This window comes from Hirundo rustica, unplaced genomic scaffold (assembly GCF_015227805.2).
Source record: "Hirundo rustica isolate bHirRus1 unplaced genomic scaffold, bHirRus1.pri.v3 scaffold_377_arrow_ctg1, whole genome shotgun sequence".
Lineage (NCBI taxonomy): Eukaryota > Metazoa > Chordata > Aves > Passeriformes > Hirundinidae > Hirundo > Hirundo rustica.
In genome coordinates, this window is record NW_026690422.1 from 10624 (window position 1) to 30295 (window position 19672).

Here is a 19672-nt window from a genome sequence, read left to right on the forward strand (position 1 = left end):
GTTCCTTAGGAGGCAACCTGTTGGAGTCCAGGGCATTTCTTTGGCTGCCTTGGGGGGTCAGAGACCAGGACAGGGGGGTCTGGGACCCCGGCCCAGAGCCCAGAGGGACATTGGCTTTGATCTCAGTCCATGGGAAAGGCTTCCTGCACTGTGGGATGGATTGCAAGCCAAAAGAGTGTGAAAGATAGTAGTTTAGCTTATCACAGGGTGGGAAAACAGTTGGTTTGGGTTTTTAGTATTGAAGTGAATGCGAGCAAGATGGAGGATTTGGGGCGTTGTCTCCTGCTTCTTCTTTCTTCTTCCCTCACTCCATTTTCTGCAGTGACGGTGGCACAAAATAGTTTAAAGAGATTGGGTCAAAGTAGAGATGACCTTTTTAGTATAAGTATAGGTATTGGCAAATAATGATAAATAAAGAATACGTAGCAATTAGTATAAAAGATAGCAACAGCCCAGTGCGAGGAGGAGTCACCAGATGCACAGGCAGCTGCACAGACCTTAGTTGGGCACTGAGAAATTTGTAAGATAAGAAACAATAAACGAAGCGCGCAGCCGTGAAAAATCAGAACCTGAAGACTCCGTCTCTTTCTTGCGTTTGGCTCAGAGCTTAGCAGAGGACGAAAAGACTCTAAAACCACCTGAATTTCGGAGCAAGAAATCCCAAGAAGACCCCACCCCATCACCCCAATCCCAACCCAAATCCATCCCACCCCTGCTATCCCAGGCCCTATTTCCCCAATTTCACACTTCCCAAACCGCATCCCACCCATCCTGTCCCACCCATTGCCCACCTCAGCCCTCCTGATTTTCACCCTACTTCACCCATTCCCCTTCCAACCCCATCCCTCCCTCAGGGGGTGTGCAATCAAGTAATTTTTTTGGTGAGATTGTGTAGTTTTAGCATGAAGTGGTTTTGAGGTGACAGATCAAACCCTCTCATCTCTCTGAGCACCCAGAAATGGAGACCACCACCAAATACCCCACAAACCCCCAATTCCTCCCCAATATCTCCCTGAGTCCCAGATTGCCCTGAAACACTAGTAAAACATGAGGCTTTAGCTGCCTTTGATGAATCTGTTGATTTTTATCCCCAGTTTTGTCTCTTTTAAAGGGATGAAGATGAATCAAATGAATATTAGGGACCACCAAAGAAAAGGACCACCAGCCCAGTGTCTTTCCAGTGCAGATCGCTGGGAACGTGGCTCACCAGTTCTCTGCCCAGTGTGGGTCCTCTGAAGCAGGACTAAGTTGGAGCACTGCACAAAGCTCTTCCTGCAGCTGAGGCACTCTTAGGCCTTCCCTTACCAGTGTCTCCGTTGGTGTCTGCTCAAGTGAGAGCTCCTGGACAAGCTCTTCCCACAAGCGGGACATTCGTAGGGCCATTCCCTGGTTTGGATCCTCAGGTGGCAGATCAGGTGGGAGCTTATGCTGAAGCTCATCCCATATTCCCCACACTCGTCGGGCCTCTCCCTGGTGTGGATCATTTGATGGATGACCAGTTGGAAACTCTGGTGGAAGCCCTTCCTGCATTCCGCACACTTGTAGGGCATTTCCCCAGTGTGGATATGCTGGTGAATGATGAGGGTGGAGTTGTGCTTGAAGCCCATCCTGCAGCTGGGACAGCGGAAGGGCCTCTTCTTTGTGTGAATCCGCTTGTGCACAAGGTGACTGGAGCTTCTCTGAAACCTCGGGGCACTTGTCAGGTCTCTCCCCGGTGTGGATCTTTAGGTGGATAATCAGTTTGGATCTCTGGATGAAGCCCTTCCCACATTCCCCACACTTGTAGCGTCTTTCCCCAGTGTGGATCCTCTGGTGGCAGATCAGGTGGGACCTCTGGCTGAAGCTCTTCCCGCATTCCCCGCACTCATAGGGCCTCTCCCCAGTGTGGATCTTTAGGTGGATGATCAGTTTGGACCTCTGGTTGAAGCCCTTCCCTCATTCCCCACACCTGTATGGCCTTTCCTCAGCATGGATATTCTGGTGGCAAATCAAGTGGGAGTGCTGGCTGAAGCTCTTCCCACACTGCTCACACTGGTAGGGCCGTTCCCTGGTGTGGATCCTCTGGTGTCGGATCAGGATGGAGCAGTGGCTGAAGCTCATCCCACATTCTCCACACTCGTAGGGCCTCTCTCCAGTGTGGATGCGCCGGTGGGCCACAAGGGTGGAATTGTGCTTGAAGCCCTTCCCACATTCCCCACATTTGTAGGGCCTCTCCCCAGTGTGGATCCTCTGGTGGCGGATCAGGTGGGAGCTCTGGCTGAAGCTCTTCCCGCATTCCCCGCACTCATAGGGCCTCTCTCCAGTGTGGATGCGCCGGTGGGTCACAAGGGTGGAGTTGTGCTTGAAGCTCTTCCCACATTCCCCACACTTGAAGGGCTGATCCCCAGTTTGGATCATCTGGTGCTGGATCAGGTGGGAGCTCTGGCTGAAGTTCTGTCCATCTTCCTGGCACAGTCCAGGTCTTCCATTCTCCAAGCACCCTGCGATGGGTTTGGAAGCCCTCCTCATGCAGGATCTCTGGGGCTTTTCCTTCCCATTGGATTCCTGCACCGTGGAGCTGCTCAAGACGGCCTCTTCCACAAGGTCCTGCCCTCGGGATTTGTCCTCCTGGGTCTCCATTCCCATCTCCTTTTCTGGGGGAGGAAGGACAAGGAGAGGATGGGATTTGCCTCCATGCCTGAGAGAAGGGGAAGGAGATCCTCCCAGTGCATGCCCAGCAGGACGGCGTCGGCAGCAAGGTTGTCCTGCAGCCAGGGGCCATGCTGGGCTGGGAGATGGAGCAGGAGAGAGGGGGAAAGGGGCACTGACTTCCTCCTCACCTGCCTGGCTGTCCTGGAGCATCTTCCTTGCAGCCTAACCTAAAAAATTAAAAATTAAACTAAAAATGCAATACTAAAATAAAAAAATGCTGAGAGAGTCAGAATCCAACCTGACACTCGGGTAGTCAGGGTGTTGCTAGCAGTCCAATCAAATCGTGGCTGCAGTCCTCCTGGAGTGACAGGTGTGGTTTTGTTGAAGCAATGATCTTGTAGAAGGGTGTAGTTTTCCTCTGAAGGTCCAGTGGTGGTGCAGATGGGTCTGGTCTTCCTCTGGGAATCCAGTGGAAACCAGGCTGCTTCTGGTGCTTTAAATCTCAGATTATATCCAAGTTGGGAATGCTTGGCTCCTCCCTCTGGGTGGAGCATCTCACAATGGGATGATGTAATTTTATCAGTCATACAGTGAGACTCAATGGCCCATTAAGAGAAGATATCTCCCTGGAGGGAGGATGGGTCATGGAAGAGATCAAGAACACTGCCCCATTTGGTTTTAACAGCTGGGCCATTAACCAAAGATATCGCCCTGGAGTTATGAGAAATGGGTCATGGAACAGTTTTTACTTCGATCTCCAGGGGCAACTGGGAGAACCGGGAACACATGGGAGGAAAGTGGGAGCAACTGGGAGCAACTGGGAGCATGCTGGGGCAAACTGCATCATAATGGGGAATGACTGGCAGTGACTGGGCTCATACTGGGAGTGATGACAAAACTGAAAGCACACAGGGTGGGGGCAACTATGCTGATACTGGGAGCAGCCTCTTCTGGCACCAGGACCACTGAACCCCATTCCAGTGAGATATGAACTTCAAAGGAATTAAGGATTTTAGAAAAGTTAAGGTTTTAGCTACAGATCAGCTTTGCCTGAATTAGTTAAAGTAGATAGATAGATAGGAAATAATTAGGTGCTGGAAATAATTAAGAGTCAATGGTTAGTTGAAAGGAAATGAATCTAAAATAACTATCCCAGATCTAAATAACTAATTGCTTGTCATTTTTGTATTTGTTTAGCTGTGTTTATAATGAGAAACAGAAGAAACTGGTAAATAGATCTAAGAACACAGACAACTGTAAATCTTCTAACATCCCATTGAAACAGTCATGGAAACAGGAAACTGGAGTTCTACCAGGTTCCATTTGTCCTGTTAGCCATTGAAAAGGTTGAAAGTTTAGAATGAGGAAGACTCTCCTTGCTTCCTCTTTTTATGACCCCTCCCCATAAAAGAGACCACTGACTTAATTCAAAGAATAAACTATGCATGCTTAATGGTCTTTTATCTAATTATGATACGAAGCAGAGGATGCCAGGCATTAGTGTTATGAATATGTATTAGTATTTGGGGTATTCAACACTTATGTACATAAATAGAGTCTGTAATCACTTGTAACTTTGCAGTGCATATTAGGGAGTGATCCCACGCAGCTGCCCAGCATTGCATTAAACCTACACTTTCTAACTCTAACCTGTTAGAGAGTCTTTTGTCCATCACAGTTGGGTATTGATATTAGATCAATATCCATATTTTAATAAATCACCCATCATCCCGCCCCTCCAGCCCTAGCACCCCTCGCTGGGGTCCCAGCAATCCCAGGTGTCCTCCACTCTTGGGGTCCCTGCTTTGGGGTTCTGGGGGTCTCCTCTCTCAAGGGGCTTGCTTAGGGAAACTGCAGCTTTCCTTAGGATCCCCAAACCTGGTGTCACTGCCACCCACCAGTCCCATGTGGTCTCCACATGGCACCAGCAGAGCTTTGAGGGCCCGGCCGGGGAAGCCCAACCCCCCTGTGTGGGCACCCACATCTGCCCACCCCCTGCCACGGCTCTGCCACCACTGCCACTGGGACCCCCAAAAACACCCCCCAAGGACCCCCCAATGTCCCCCCGAGGGGCATCTGCAGCTCGGCTTTGGAGCCCTGCAAACTCCAAATATCTCCCCTGAAACAAGGCAGAAAAGAACCTTATAACAACAGTTGTTAGAGTAGTACGTATTTTTAATTGACATTGAGGTGCATGGGGTTTAACTTCACTAAAGACATGCATGAACACTAGAGAGCTTGCCTCTCTTATTTTTCTTTGAGGTCCTACATATGCATGGCATTGCACAATCTGCCTTATACATATTTATTCTCTGGCCTCCCTCATCCTCACTTCCTATGGTAATTAACTCCTCTTGGTACATCCTCTTGGGCATGCTTAGTTCACCATGGTGGTCTCCAAGGGTCTCTAGAAGATGAAAGAAATGGAGTCTTCCTCAGTGAACTCTTCACCTTTATTTTTCTTGTGTGTGCTTTGGTCCTTTTGTCACTTTTTCAAGGCAAGACATCAGTATCTAGTGAGTCTGTGTTTCTCTCTTTCTTTGCATTTTTTGCTTTGTTATCTTGTTATGTTTAGGTTAGTCTTTCTTGTTATCACTGAGGGGTCCTGGATGTTTGTACTGCTTTAAAATATGTAAACAGGCACAGCACTCGATATTCACTAAAGGCCTTCTAAAATGTACAATACATTCTAAAATACAGTGTATGCTCTTAGTTTGCTATAAAGATTAGCTAGAATTTTCAAGCCTCTGTCTCATGCCCTCCCTTTTCTATAGACCCAGTAAATTCTTTTACTACTACTGGGGCTTCTCTCTAGCTTTAACTCACTATCTTGATAATTCTCTTTTAACATTATCCTATGTGTTTTAGATAATGAGGTTAAAATTGCTACTCACTTGAACATCCTCTAGTTCTATATGAGTACAATAGACATTATTAAATTTATACTAATTAATATCAGCAAAATAATGATGGGGGACATAGGGTGTTGAAGATTCTAGTTGCATTTAGTGGCTATCTAAAGAGTGCATCCAACAAGAGTTGTGGCTTGTGTCTTGCCTTTCTTTTTGTAGAACTCTCCTTATTTCTTTTGTATCATGTTGGACAGTTACTACAGTATTTTGTCTGTTCTCTTGAATTTCTTTTACAATTTTGTTCAAGTCTTCATGCTTTATGAATTGCTTTACAAGGGTTAGGTTTATTCTAATAAACGTGGATAACAATTGGTGATAGGTTTTATAATGAGACTTGATTAACTGGTGGGATATAACTGATGCTAAATATGAAAAGTTGTACCTGACAATCCTAACAAAATTGTAGATCTAGAAATTAGAATGATTTTTAGCAGGTAAGGATATATTATTTCTACCTTGTCCTAGGTTACAGTGTAAGATGTGCCCAAAGTATGTATTCTATCACCATCTACATGAAATGTTGAAACTAGGTTGGGCTGTGTTTCCCTTGCCCTCCAGACTATCTTCTGTTAATGGCCCATCAATGCCCTGCTGCATGACTCATAGATAACTCCCTCCAGGAGCTATTTCTGTTTAATGGGCAATCAAGGACCCATTGCAAGACTGATAAAATGATATCAGCCCATTGTGAGATGCTCTGCCCAGGGGAAGGAGCCAAGCATTCCCACCTGGATAGAATCTGGGATTTGGGAAAGCACAGGCAGCCTTACCCACTGGATTCCCAGAGGACAAGAGCTATCAGACCTTTCTGCAGGAACACTGCTTCAACCAGACCACTTCATCTGTACTGCTACCACCACCACAGGGCATCAGATTGTATTCTGACTCTGTCAGTGATCTTTGGTACCATTGCATTTGTTTTGGTTCATTTAATTTCATTTCTTTTCATTTAATTTCATTTCACTTTTTTTTTTCTCTCCTATAAAATTGTTTTTCTGCTTGGGATACATTTCACTTTTTTTCCCTCTCCTATGAAATTGTTTTTCTGACTTGGAGTCTCTCAATGGTTTTGCATTCAAGCCAGCACACCCAGTCACTCCCGGTTGCTCTCAGTGTGTTCCCAGTAACCCCCAGATGATTACAGACCCTCCCGGTATATCCCAGTTACTGTCAGCATACTCATAATCATAACCAGTGACATCAACTTGGCCCAGTAAGGTTCCAGTTTCCACCAGTATGATCCCAGTCACTCTCAGTCTAATCCCAGCATATCCCTGTTGGTCCCATGATGATCCCTGTTCCCCAGTTCTGGTCCTGCTGGCTCCCAGTGTGCTCTGATCCTGCTCCCAGTGCATGCCAGTCCTGGGCCGGGTGTATCCCGGTGCATGCCAGTGTCCCAGTCCATCCCAGCCTGTCCCAGTCCATCCCGGTCCCTTCCCAGTGTTGCCCGATCCGAAGAAAACACAAACAACCGAAGTCGTTTATGCGGTGCTTTATTGAGGGCCCGGGAGTCTGTGGACTAGCGTCCAAAGACAAGACCCCATCTTTACTGAAAAATCACAGGGTTTTTATATGTTTCTTTACATGATTTCTTCATCATTACAAATTCTTACTTCACTTTTACCACCTGGTACAATTATCTTTCTGACATTTAGGTTTCTGCCAAAGGTACATTCCCTAGATAAATGAATACACTCCTTAGCTACACTGCTTACATTACAAAATCTGCTATAAAGTTCATCTGCAGGTTACATGCGGCCTACCAAGCCTTAGCATGACTACTACTACTAATGTCAACTACTGTCAACTACTGTCAATTCTTAACATTTGCTACTAACTTAATACAGTTTATTGAATAAGATGAATGTGATGGCAACATAATTCCCCCCTTTTGAGCATTCTTCAGTCTTCTGCAAGAATGCTCAACTCTTAGTTATCGTTGGGTCTTTCAAATGCTGGATTTTCTCGCCCGACGGCAATTTCATACTTCGGAGGAGGCGAGTACTTCTCATTATCTCTTGTTAAGGCCCTCATCACTCTTCTGGTGCGTCTTGTTTCTCTTTCAATGACTCCTAAAACACACTTATACACTAACCAAATAATTAGTAGTAAGACTGCAAATAACAGAACATTCTGTATCACTGATGACACCCATCCAGAAACTGAAAGTCCTAAAGATTTAAAAATTTCTCCAATCCAATTGTGTTGTGCCTCCTTCTCAATGTCTCTTGTTTTAAATTCAATTGTTTCTAATTGAGAAATATCTTTTTCTACTTCTAAAGTCATGTTTGGAATATGGATGCAACAATGGTCAATCTTTGTTTTTAAATACTGACACACACCATGCTCTTTTAACAATAGCATATCTAAAGCCATCCTATTCTGTAAAGTCATTCGGGATGTGGCTTGCAATTGTGAATTTATATCTTTGAATCCTTTCTTAGTGGCTGCTGCTAATCTTTCAGTTTGCCCCAGCAATTTGTACAGCATTTCTCTGTTCCTAAAAGCAGCTACAGGTGTAAAGAGTGATTCTAGAACCCACCCAATTGCAACTCCAGCGTCAGGTTCGTGCCATTCATCTTCAATTGGTACGTCATCTCCAATTTCCCGTTTCATTCTTCCTCTAATTTCTTCCCAAGTTAAATTTGACTCTTTCCAAAAGGGGCATAATGTGGGAACCCCTAATGTTATCTGGGTTACCGGGCCGTCTACTGGCATATGAGTAGTCCAATGTCCATGTCCTGTCACCCAGACTAGGTTCCCGGGACTTCTTACAGTAGTAGTTTTACAATCCCATCGGCCCCTAATCTTTCCTTTAAGTGAATGGTTATATCCCCTACACTCACATCCCCATTGTAACAAAATTTTTACTGGCTCTATCCCTATTTGATTTTTAGTATCACAAGTAAGAACTTGAGAACAATTCCATAACCCTACTGCTCTCCCCTTCTGGCGAAACTTGTCTTTCTGCGATGATTTCTTTCCATAGTCTTGTTCTCTTTTTCCCTTCCATTCTATGCACCAGTTTACCTTTCCTAAGTAACTATATGTTTCTAACAAACTGGGTCCCCAAATACTTTTCCATTCTTCCATGGTGGTTATTTTAGTATCATTTTGACATACCTCTTCTTTCTCATATCTGTTTTTCCATACCCTAGATACTTGGCAAGGATACGTTGTCTTTTCAGGTGTTACTAAACACCTTCTTGGTATCTGTGGGTGATCCCATGCATAATAACCTGGCATCTGTTCACACTGCTCTTTGGATACTCTAGACGAACCTAAGATCGCACATACAGTTACCCATTCCCCTTTTTCCTTGGTTTCAACTTTACAATTCCACGTAACATTTACAGTGGCATTCGGCAATTGTCCCACAGGAACAATTCCCCATGGGATTGGTTCTCCTGCTGCTTTTGGGAGTGGCAAGCATGCTGTAATTCGGGATACGTTTTGCACCATTCCAAAATCTCTGATTAATCCTACTACTAGGTTCTCATGACCTTTCCTATCTAGATCCGTTTCTATCTCGGGCTGTCCCGTCCCTTCCATTACTTGCCTTGTCACTCTTCTTCTCTGAACCTTTGCTCTTCGTGCATCCTTATCCCAAACCGTGACTATATTGGCACCTTTCTTCCAGGTTACTTGTATATTCTGGACTTCAGTTTTCTGGTCATTCGCTACAAAACAGGTCAGGTTCACATCTATTCCATTTATGACATCCACCACTGGTTCGGTAGCTGCAACTACAACAGAACCATTAATAAGAATTGGTTTCGTTATTTCCAGTAACAATATAATCAAAAATGCTACTTTCTGCGAAAAATCATCTGCGTTGGGGAGACCAGCTGGGTTTCCCATTGTGCAGGGACTTTCTTGACTCGAGTGTAATGGATCCATGAGTCGATTCCTTCGACCTTTACTGCCGTATAGGTTGTTAGGATCACTTGCCGGGGCCCGTCCCATGTTTCCTTCAAGGGATGTGTGGACCAATTCTTCACATATACTCGGTCTCCTGGTTGAATGTCATGCACCGGGTTCTCTAGTGGCATAGGTCGATTCTATTGCAGGGCTCCCCTTAAGGCATTAAGAGTTTTGTTTAATGACATGACATAACTAAATATTGTCTGATCCCCTTGCACATGCAAATCTCCTTTCAACACGTTAGCATGGTATGGTTTCCCATATAGGATTTCATATGGGCTAACTCCCAATCGCTCCCTGGGTTTAATTCTGATTCTGAGCAATGCTAATGGCAATGCCTGTGGCCATTGTATTTTTGCCTCTTGACAAATTTTCTTAACTTGTCCCTTAATTGTTTGATTCGTCCGCTCTACCTGGCCACTGGATTGAGGTCGCCAAGGGGTGTGTAGGTCCCAAGATATATCTAGCATCCTAGCAACCTCTTGTACTATTCCTGCTATAAAATGTGGACCTCTATCTGAGGACAATCCCAACGGCACCCCAAATCTAGGAATGATTTCCTTCAACAGTGTTTTGACTACTTCCTTCGCTTGATTTGTTCGACAAGGAAAAGCTTCAGGCCAGCCTGAAAAAGTGCATACATACACTAAAAGATACTTATAGTTCTGTGCTTTTGGTAATTCTGAAAAATCTACTTGCCAGTAATCTCCTGGTTCGGGCCCCACTTGTAATTTCCCTAACTGGATCTGTTTCCTAACTATTGGGTTGTTCTTCAAGCAGGTTGGACACATGGCATTCACCCGTTTTGCCAATGTTAACATCTGGTTAGAAATTACTTCTCTTTTTAGAAATTTTACTAATGCTTCTGCTCCCCAATGGCATTTGTTATGTTCAGTTTCTAAAATAGTTTTCATAATTCGGGTGGGGACTACAACTTGTCCCATACTTGTTACATACCATCCAGTTGCATTCTTTTGCGCTAGCAGCAGTGAGGCTAGTTTTTCATCATCTGGAGAATACTTTGGTTCCTGGATCAAATGTGGAGTTACAGGACTCACCTTAGTAGGTATCAAGGCCATTTGGGTCCATACTTCTTTGGACACTCTTCGTGCTGTGATATCAGCTAGTCTATTTCCTTGATAGATCTTCCCTTCTTCCTTCTGATGACCCCTCACATGCATTACCGCAACCTTCTCGGGTTGGTGTACTGCGTCTAGCAAGGCTAGAATTTCAGTTCTATATTTGATAGCAGTTCCTTGAGAGTTCAACAACCCTCATTCCTTCCACAGGGCACCATGAATATGCACCACCCCAAAGGCATATTTAGAATCAGTCCATATATTCACTTTCTTTCCTGAGCTCAGCATTAGGGCTCTAGTGAGTCCAATAATTTCAGCTCGCTGAGCGGAGGTTCCAGGGGTCAAGGCCTTTGCCTCTACTACGGTTGTAGCTGTTACCACTGCATATCCCGCATACCTGGTACCACTTTCCACAAAGCTGGACCCATCAGTAAACAGTTCCCAATCCGGGTTCTCCATTGGGACATCCTTCAAATCAATTCGGCTGGCATACACTTGTTCAATCACCTCCATGCAGTCATGTGCTAGTTCTCCTTCTTCCTGCTCACTGCGGAGAAATTCTGCTGGGTTAATATGATTAGTCATTTTTAAATCCACATCATCCTGTTCTCTCAGAATTGCTTGGTATTGTAGCATCCTGCTGGATGAAAGCCAGTGACCCCCTTTTTGTTCCAAAACTGCCAGTACCATGTGAGGCACAAATACCTCTATTTTCCTTCCCAAAGTCAATTTCCTAGCCTCCTGGATAAGGATCACTGTGGCCGTAACTGCCCGCAAGCATGACGGCCAACCAGCACTTACTGCATCCAGTTGCTTCGAAAAATATCCTACTGGACGTTTCCATGAACCGAGTCTCTGGGCTAGCACTCCCAGCGCTAATTTCTGCCTCTCATTCACGTATAACTGAAAGTCTTTATTTAAGTCGGGAAGGCCTAACGCCGGAGCTTCTTTCAGGGCCTGTTTCAGGTCTTCAAAGGCCTTTTTCCTCTGTCGATCCCAGTTTAGCCGTGGTTCCTTCAAAGCTTCATATAATGGTTTAGCTATAAGTCCAAAATTCAAAATCCACAACCTGCACCACCCCACCATTCCTAGAAAAGACCTTAATTCCTGATGGTTCCTGGGAAGGGGAATAGCACAAATTGCTTCCACTCGATTGACTCCCAACCGTCTCTGCCCTTGGGTGATTTCGCATCCCAAATAGATTACACTTTCCTTTAGTAACTGCGCTTTCTCCTTTGACACTCGGTAGCCAGCCTGACCCAGCATGTTCAATAGAGCAATAGTCAATTTCAAACACGTTTCTTTTTCTTCTGTTGCTAGAAAGATATCGTCTACATACTGGAGAATGACATAAGAGAGAGATGACTCTCTTACCTCGGTAGTCTTCCATTCTTCTAATTCTTTTGCCAATTGATTTCCAAATATCGTTGGACTGTTTTTAAAACCTTGAGGCAGGCGAGACCAGGTGAGTTGTCTCTTCCTTCCAGTGTCAGGACTTTCCCATTCGAATGCAAAATATTTTCTACTTTCCAATGCCAGAGGGATGCAGAAGAAAGCATCTTTCAAATCAACAACAGAAAACCATTTAAACTTTTCTGACACAGATGTTAATAGAGTATATGGATTGGCAACCACTGGGTGAATGTCTTTTACAATCTTATTGATTGCCCTTAAGTCCTGCACTAACCGGTACTTACCATTTGGTTTCTTAACTGGAAAAATAGGAGTGTTAAATTCTGATTCACATTCCTGCAAAATCCCTTGTGTTAAAAATTGAGTTATCAAAGGAGCAACACCTTTCCTAGCTTCTAATGTAATTGGGTATTGTTTTATTTTGACTGGCTCTTTTCCTTCCTTTAATTCTACTACCACCGGCTGAGCAGCCTTTGATTTACCAGGGCTCCCCGTCTCCCATACCCAAGGTACTACAGCCTGATCCACTTCAATGGGAATAGGAGAGGGATCAATTTCTTTTATTACAAACAGTTTAGCAATTTCTTCTCCCGGAACCTCTAATTTTACCCTTCCATGCTCAAATATGATTTTGACATTCAATAATGACAATAAATCTCTGCCCAATAATGGTTTGGGGCAATTAGGCATATACAAAAACTGATGGTCTAACTCCTTTCCTCCAAATTTCAAGTTTAATGGTTGTAAAAAGGGTCTTTCTTCCAATTGTCCTGTTGCTCCCACTACCTGTATGGTAGTATTGCTAATAGGTCCCAGTCTTTTATTTAAAACCGAATATGATGCCCCAGTATCAACAATAAATTCTTCTGGTTCTCCATCAATGTCAATTCTGACTTTTATATCCTGCTCTAGTCAGCTTTGATTCTGATAGTTTCCCAAAACTAATGCTTGGGCGACACCTTCTGGATTCATGGGGTAACCTGCTGAACTATTCACTGGTGCTCCTGGCATTCCTCCCAGTCCAGCTTTTACTGGACACTCATTTTTCCAGTGTCCTATCTGACGACAGAACGCACACTGATTGGGAGCAATCCCTCCTTGCTGGGGACCAGAAGGGGCTATCCCCCGTCCTCCGAATCCAATATTCTGAAAGCCTGCCCTGCCGCGTCCAAAGCCACGACCGCGCCCAAAACCACCTCTGCCTCTTCCTCTGTCACCAGCTTGCTGCATTATAGCTAATATATTCGCCTGATGTTTCTTGGCCGTTTCTTTCTCTCTATTATTATAAACTTTCCAAGCCACTTCCAACATTTTATCCAAGTCTCGAGTTTCATGTCCCTCTAATTTCTGCAATTTCTTACGTATATCCTCCTGTGTCTGACCCAGAAAGATTAAGGCAAGCTGCAATTTTCCTGCTTCACTGTCAATTTCCAAATCAGTGAAGTGTCTAGCAGTTTCCTTAAGTTGCTCTAAAAATGCTGAGGGTGATTCATTCTTATCTTGTCTAATTGTATACAATTTTGACCAATTTATAGTTTTAGGCATTCCAGTCCTGATTCCTTCTACTAACAATTCCTGATATTCCCTAATAGCTTCCCTCCCTGCAACCCCGTTCGGATTCCATCCCGGATCATCACTTGGTACTAGTTCATTTACGGTTGTTCCTCCAGCTAAATGCAGTCTAATCATTTCTCGAGCGCGCTCTTTCATTGCCCGCAACACCATCTCCTTTTCAGTGGAATCCATTAAGGTATCTAACAAAACCTGCATGTCATTCCAATCTGGATTCTGGGTTTTAATAATCATTTTAACCACCCGTGCCACTCTTTCAGGATTCTCACGATAACTGCCTGCTGACTGTTTCCAAATCACCAGATCTCCTGGGGAGAAGGGTACTTTTACAAGCACTTTCTCTCCTTGGGGCCCCATAGCTTCCCTTAAAGGGGCGATAAGCTGGGGTTCCCCATAATTCTTACGTCCCTGTCTCGTTCGTGCCGCGAGCGGAGTATTTCGCTGATTTTGGGAAGAAACAGGGGAAGAGGTTGGAGAACGTATAGTAACCTTTTTAGTATTTCTTGGCTTTATCTCCTCCTCCTCCTCCGAACTACTCTCTGGTAACGATGGATACAAAGAGGAATGAGGTGAGACAGAGGGGAGGGGTGAAAAAGCAGGGGAGGGTGAGACAGCAGAAGGGGGGGTGTAGCAGAAGTTGTACAGGGTGACACCATTAAGGATAAGTCCTCTTCTGGTCGAGAGGTTAATGCTAAGCATTGGACACATTTAGATTTTTCTTTACAGCCTCCGCACCCAGATTCTTTCGTTTCTAATACCATTATTCCACATTCCGTCTGCCACTCCTTTTTACGGCGCAGTAAATAAAACAAGTCCAAATACTGTACCTCATCCCATTTTTCATTATCTTTTAAGTACTGCATTAATGAACTCAGAGTATCATAATCTATAGTACCATTTTCTGGCCAAGACGGCCCTTCTCGTTCATATTCTGGCCACCAATGATTACAATAATCAATCATCTTATTCCTACTCATCTCCTGGAAAAACCCTTCACTTTTCCATCTCTTCAATAAACATCCTAACGGGTTGTTTCCCGGTATATTCTTGTCGGACTGAACCATAGACTTAAATACTTCAAGCGGCATTTTGAACCGGTTTCACTTTCAACTGTACAGCAATTTCACAAACGAGCACAACAAAAAGCAGCAGTAGCAGCAGCAATCAGCCCAGCAATATACAAGCAATAATAACCACAAGCAATATTAACAGCCTAACAGGAGAAACACCAGATAAATACCAGATAAATACCAGACCAAACCAACTTGCCGCTTCTCGACGCCGCGAGGGGCAAGTGCCGGACCTGCGCAGCTTTCGCCGCGTCTGACAGCCGGCGCCTAGGCTTCCCAGACCAACCAGACGTCTTAGCCCAACTCTGCGAGGATCGCCGCCTCGTCTTATGAGCAGGCACCCAAACCAGAACCAGAAAATAAAGCACCTTCGGGCTTACCTCTCGTGGTCGTCCGCTAGGCGCAGGGGTCGGGCACGAACCGATGACTCCCGAGAATCACTCGGTGCCGGCGTGGAGTGGATCAGAACGTGAACCGCCCCAGCCACCTTCGGAGTCCCATCTGGGTCGCCAGAAAACTGTTGCCCGATCCGAAGAAAACACAAACAACCGAAGTCGTTTATGCGGTGCTTTATTGAGGGCCCGGGAGTCTGTGGACTAGCGTCCAAAGACAAGACCCCATCTTTACTGAAAAATCACAGGGTTTTTATATGTTTCTTTACATGATTTCTTCATCATTACAAATTCTTACTTCACTTTTACCACCTGGTACAATTATCTTTCTGACATTTAGGTTTCTGCCAAAGGTACATTCCCTAGATAAATGGATACACTCCTTATCATAATTAGCTACACTGCTTACATTACAAAATCTGCTATAAAGTTCATCTGCAGGTTACATGCGGCCTACCAAGCCTTAGCATGACTACTACTACTAATGTCAACTACTGTCAACTACTGTCAATTCTTAACATTTGCTACTAACTTAATACAGTTTATTGAATAAGATGAATGTGATGGCAACAATGGCACCAGCAGAGCTTGGAGGGCCCGGCCGGGGAAGCCCAACCCCCCTGTGTGGGCACCCACATCCGCCCACCCCCTGCCACGGCTCTGCCACCACCACCACTGGGACCCCCAAAAACACCCCCCAAGGACCCCCCGATGTCCCCCCGAGGGGCATCTGCAGCTCGGCTTTGGAGCCCTGCAAACTCCAAATATCTCCCCTGAAACAAGGCAGAAAAGAACTTTATAACAACAGTTGTTAGAGTAGTATATATTTTTAATTGACATTGAGGTGCATGGGGTTTAACTTCACTAAAGACATGCATGAACCCTAGAGAGCTTGCCTCTGTTATTATTCTTTGAGGTCTTACATATGCATGGCATTGCACAATCTGCCTTATACATATTTATTCTCTGGCCTCACTCATCCTCACTTCCTATGGTAATTAACTCCTCTTGGTACATCCTCTTGGGCACGCTTAGTTCATCATGGTGGTCTCCAAGGGTCTCTAGAAGATGAAAGAAATGGAGTCTTCTTCAGTGAAGTCTTCACCTTTATTTTTCTTGTGCGTGCTTTGGTCCTTTTGGCATTTTTTCAAGGCAAGACGTCAGTTTCTAGTGAGTCTGTGTTCTTCTCTTTCTTTGCATTTTTTGCTTTGTTATCTTGTTATGTTTAGGTTAGTCTTTCTTGTTATCACTGAGGGGTCCTTGTCACCGAGACACACAAAGCAATCACACGCAGACAAGAGATTTTCGCAGAGGTTCCTCTGATCCAGCTCCCAGCTGAAAGAGCAGAGAGAAGAGACCCCTTTGTTTATTCTTTTACTTTTATACATTTGTGGGTCTAGCAGAAGATTGGCTTTTTGGGGTTTCCACCCCTCAGCCTCAGTGGCCAGACGAATTGTCAGTTACAATTGTTTTCAGGTTAGAAATATGCAAACAAAGGACAAAGAATGAAAAACAAAGGATTTGTTTATATTACTTCTGTGGGAAAGGTAGAAGAACTGCTCTAATATTCTACATTAACTAAAAGATCTGACTCCATTTATGAAAATCAAAAGGCTAATAAAAAAACTCAGAAAAACCAGGGTAAACAGGTCCTGGATGTTTGTACTGCTTTAAAATATGTAAACAGGCACAGCACTCGATATTCACTAAAGGCCTTCTAAAATGTACAATACCTTCTAAAATACAGTGTATGCTCTTGTTTGCTATAAAGATTAGCTAGAATCTTCAAGCCTCTCATGCCCTCTCTTTTCTACAGACATAGTAAATTCTTTTACTACTACTGGGGCTTCTCTCTAGGTTTAACTCACTAGCTTGATAATTCTCTTTTAACATTACCCTATGTGTTTTAGATAATGAGGTTAAAATTGCTACTCACTTTAACATCCTCTAGTTCTATATGAGTACTACAATAGACATTATTAAATTTATACTAAGTAATATCAGCAAAATAATGATGGGGGGACATAGGGTGTTGAAGATTCTAGTTGTATTTAGTGACTATCTAAAGAGTGCATCCAACAAGAGTTGTGGCTTGTGCCTTGCTTTGCTTTTTGTAGAACTCTCCTTATTTCTTTTGTATCATGTTGGACAGTTACTACAGGTTTTTGTCTGTTCTCTTGAATTTCTTTTACAATTTTGTTCAAATCTTCATGCTTTATTAATTGCTTTACTAGTGTTAAGTTTATTCCAATAAGCATGAGTAACAATCAGTGATAGGTTTTGTAATTAGACTTGATTAACTGGTGGGATATAACTGGTGCTAAATATGAAAAGTTCCACCTGACAATCTTAACAAAATTGTAGATACAGAAATTAGAATTAATTTTAGCAGGTAAGGATATATTATTTCTATCTTGTCCTAGATTACAGTGTAAGATGTGCCCAAGGTATGTATTCTATCACCATCTACATGAGCTGTTGAAACTAGGTTGGGCAGTGTTTTCCTTGCCCCCTCCCTCCAGACTATCTTCTATTAATGGCCCATCAATGCCCTGCTGCATGACTCATAGATAACTCCCTCCAGGAGCTATCTCTGTTTAATGGGCAATCAAGGACCCATTGCAAGACTGATAAAATGCTATCAGCCCATTGTGAGATGCTCTGCCCAGGGGGAGGAGCCAAGCATTCCCACCTGGATAGAATCTGGGATTTGGGACAGCACAGGCAGCCTTACCCACTGGATTCCCAGAGGACAAGAGCTACCAGACCTTTCTATGGGATCACTGCTTCAACCAGACCACTTCATCTGGACTGCTACCACCACCACAGGGTATCAGGTTGTATTCTGACTCTGGCAGTGATCTTTTGTACTATTGCATTTATTTTATTTTACCTTTTTTTCCCCACCTCCTGTTAAATTGTTCTTTTCTGACTTGGAGTCTCTCGCTGGTTTTGCTTTCAAGCCAGCACACCTAGACATCTTTTTCACCTATTTTCTCTGTTAGAATTGACCAGTCCTTCCTCTCTTTTGATCACTAATTTGGTCAAATAAGACTAAAATGTAATGATCCCTTGCAACAAGGTGATCTGCTCAGCATATTTCACATTTTCCCATTTATTAGGTATCAAGACTTAATTCTGACATGTAATAAATACAGTCTTTCAGCTTTAAGAGGCAGATGACATGAATTCCATTGAAATTGGTTCATTCATATTTATCTTCAGAGTGGTTCATGAACTGTTTCAAGTTTGGATAAGCAATTAATGCCTCGGTGACTAACAGACAGGGAAAAGATAATTGTGAGCAAGCAAATAATGGCTTGCTGAGGCACGCAGCAGTCTGTAGTTTTAAAAGAGAATTTCACTACATTTTGTGAGTTTGTAAGAAGCAAAGGGAGGAAAAAATCTTTATATGTTTAGAAGTCTCATATATAATTACGGAAGTGTTAATATGAGAATTTACAGTGTGTCCTAAAGATACATTGTTGTGCAGGATTTTTATTCATTCACAGGTACGTTTGTGTAAATAACCTTATGGAAAGAATTTTTTCTAATGCTTTGCAAGAATATTTAGATGTATATTCATGCTCACAACTCTGTGTGCTGTGGAAAGAACACTAATGCCTATATAGCACGGTTTCCTTTTACACAACCTTTTTTTCATAGTAATTTGCAACTTGTTCCCTATTCTGCTTGGGTCAGCAGAGCTGTGCCACTCTGTCTCCATCTGGAATTTTTCTTTGCCTTTCTTCTTCCTGTTCCAAAATCACCTTTAATTACTGCCTCCCACAGCTGTGTCGACTGACAAATAAGCACAGCACCAGTTCATTGTCACAGTACCTGTGCATTTTTTGATGCCATTCTGCAGAACTGAGTGGAGATGTGGAGACTCTGAAAATGTGAGATTTGTGGATTTTTGTATTTTCACACCTATGTATTGTCATAGATTTAATGCTGCTTCTCCTCCTGAAGTGTGTATATGTCCATTTATCTACTGCTATTGCTCAGGGCACAGCGTACCCTGTGCTTTTCAGCTGGAACAGAACTTTTTTAGCAAACATCCAGGTGAATGCTCGTGCAAATAGAGTGTAATAGAGGTTTAAGAGAGCTGCATCATACAAAACAAGAGCAGTGTGCATTATGAGAAGAATCTGAAGCAGATGGTCTGTAGTCCTTACACACTGGATAACAGCTAACAGTGCCTGTTGTTACAGAGCACCTTGCAGACTCATCCTGTGCTTCCTTTGTGCTCGGCCTGAGTTGCCACATGCTGCTCTCTGAGCTTGTGCATAGCCAAGGAAATCCCCATGGAGGGCCCTGTACAGCCTCACGAATGCACAGGAATTTTATCACACATTTATGCCTCCCATACATGCAAAAAGCCCAAACCCAACTAAAACACCACAACAAAAACCCCCAAACAAAACAACAAAACAAAACAAAACAAAACCCAAGCAAACAGAAAGCCCATGGAAATTTGTTCACAGGTTATAATCAATCGTTTCATGTCACCTCCATTCTGTCATCCAAACGACTGTCAATGTTAAGACAGAAGGACAGAGAGAGATTTTAGCAAGATTGACAAAATTCTGCTATGGATGGAGCCTGCCTGTAGAAGAGCCTGTTTCCACTGCCTGTCTGCATGGATGGATGGCACAGCCCTGGGCCGTGGCAGAGCA

At 43.8% G+C, this 19672-nt stretch overlaps 1 pseudogene; it reads right to left on the bottom strand.

The window, feature by feature from the left end:
- Positions 1 to 1301: 1301 nt before the first annotated feature.
- LOC120747990 (zinc finger protein 664-like) lies at positions 1302 to 8140 on the bottom strand (annotated as a pseudogene).
- Positions 8141 to 19672: the final 11532 nt, after the last annotated feature.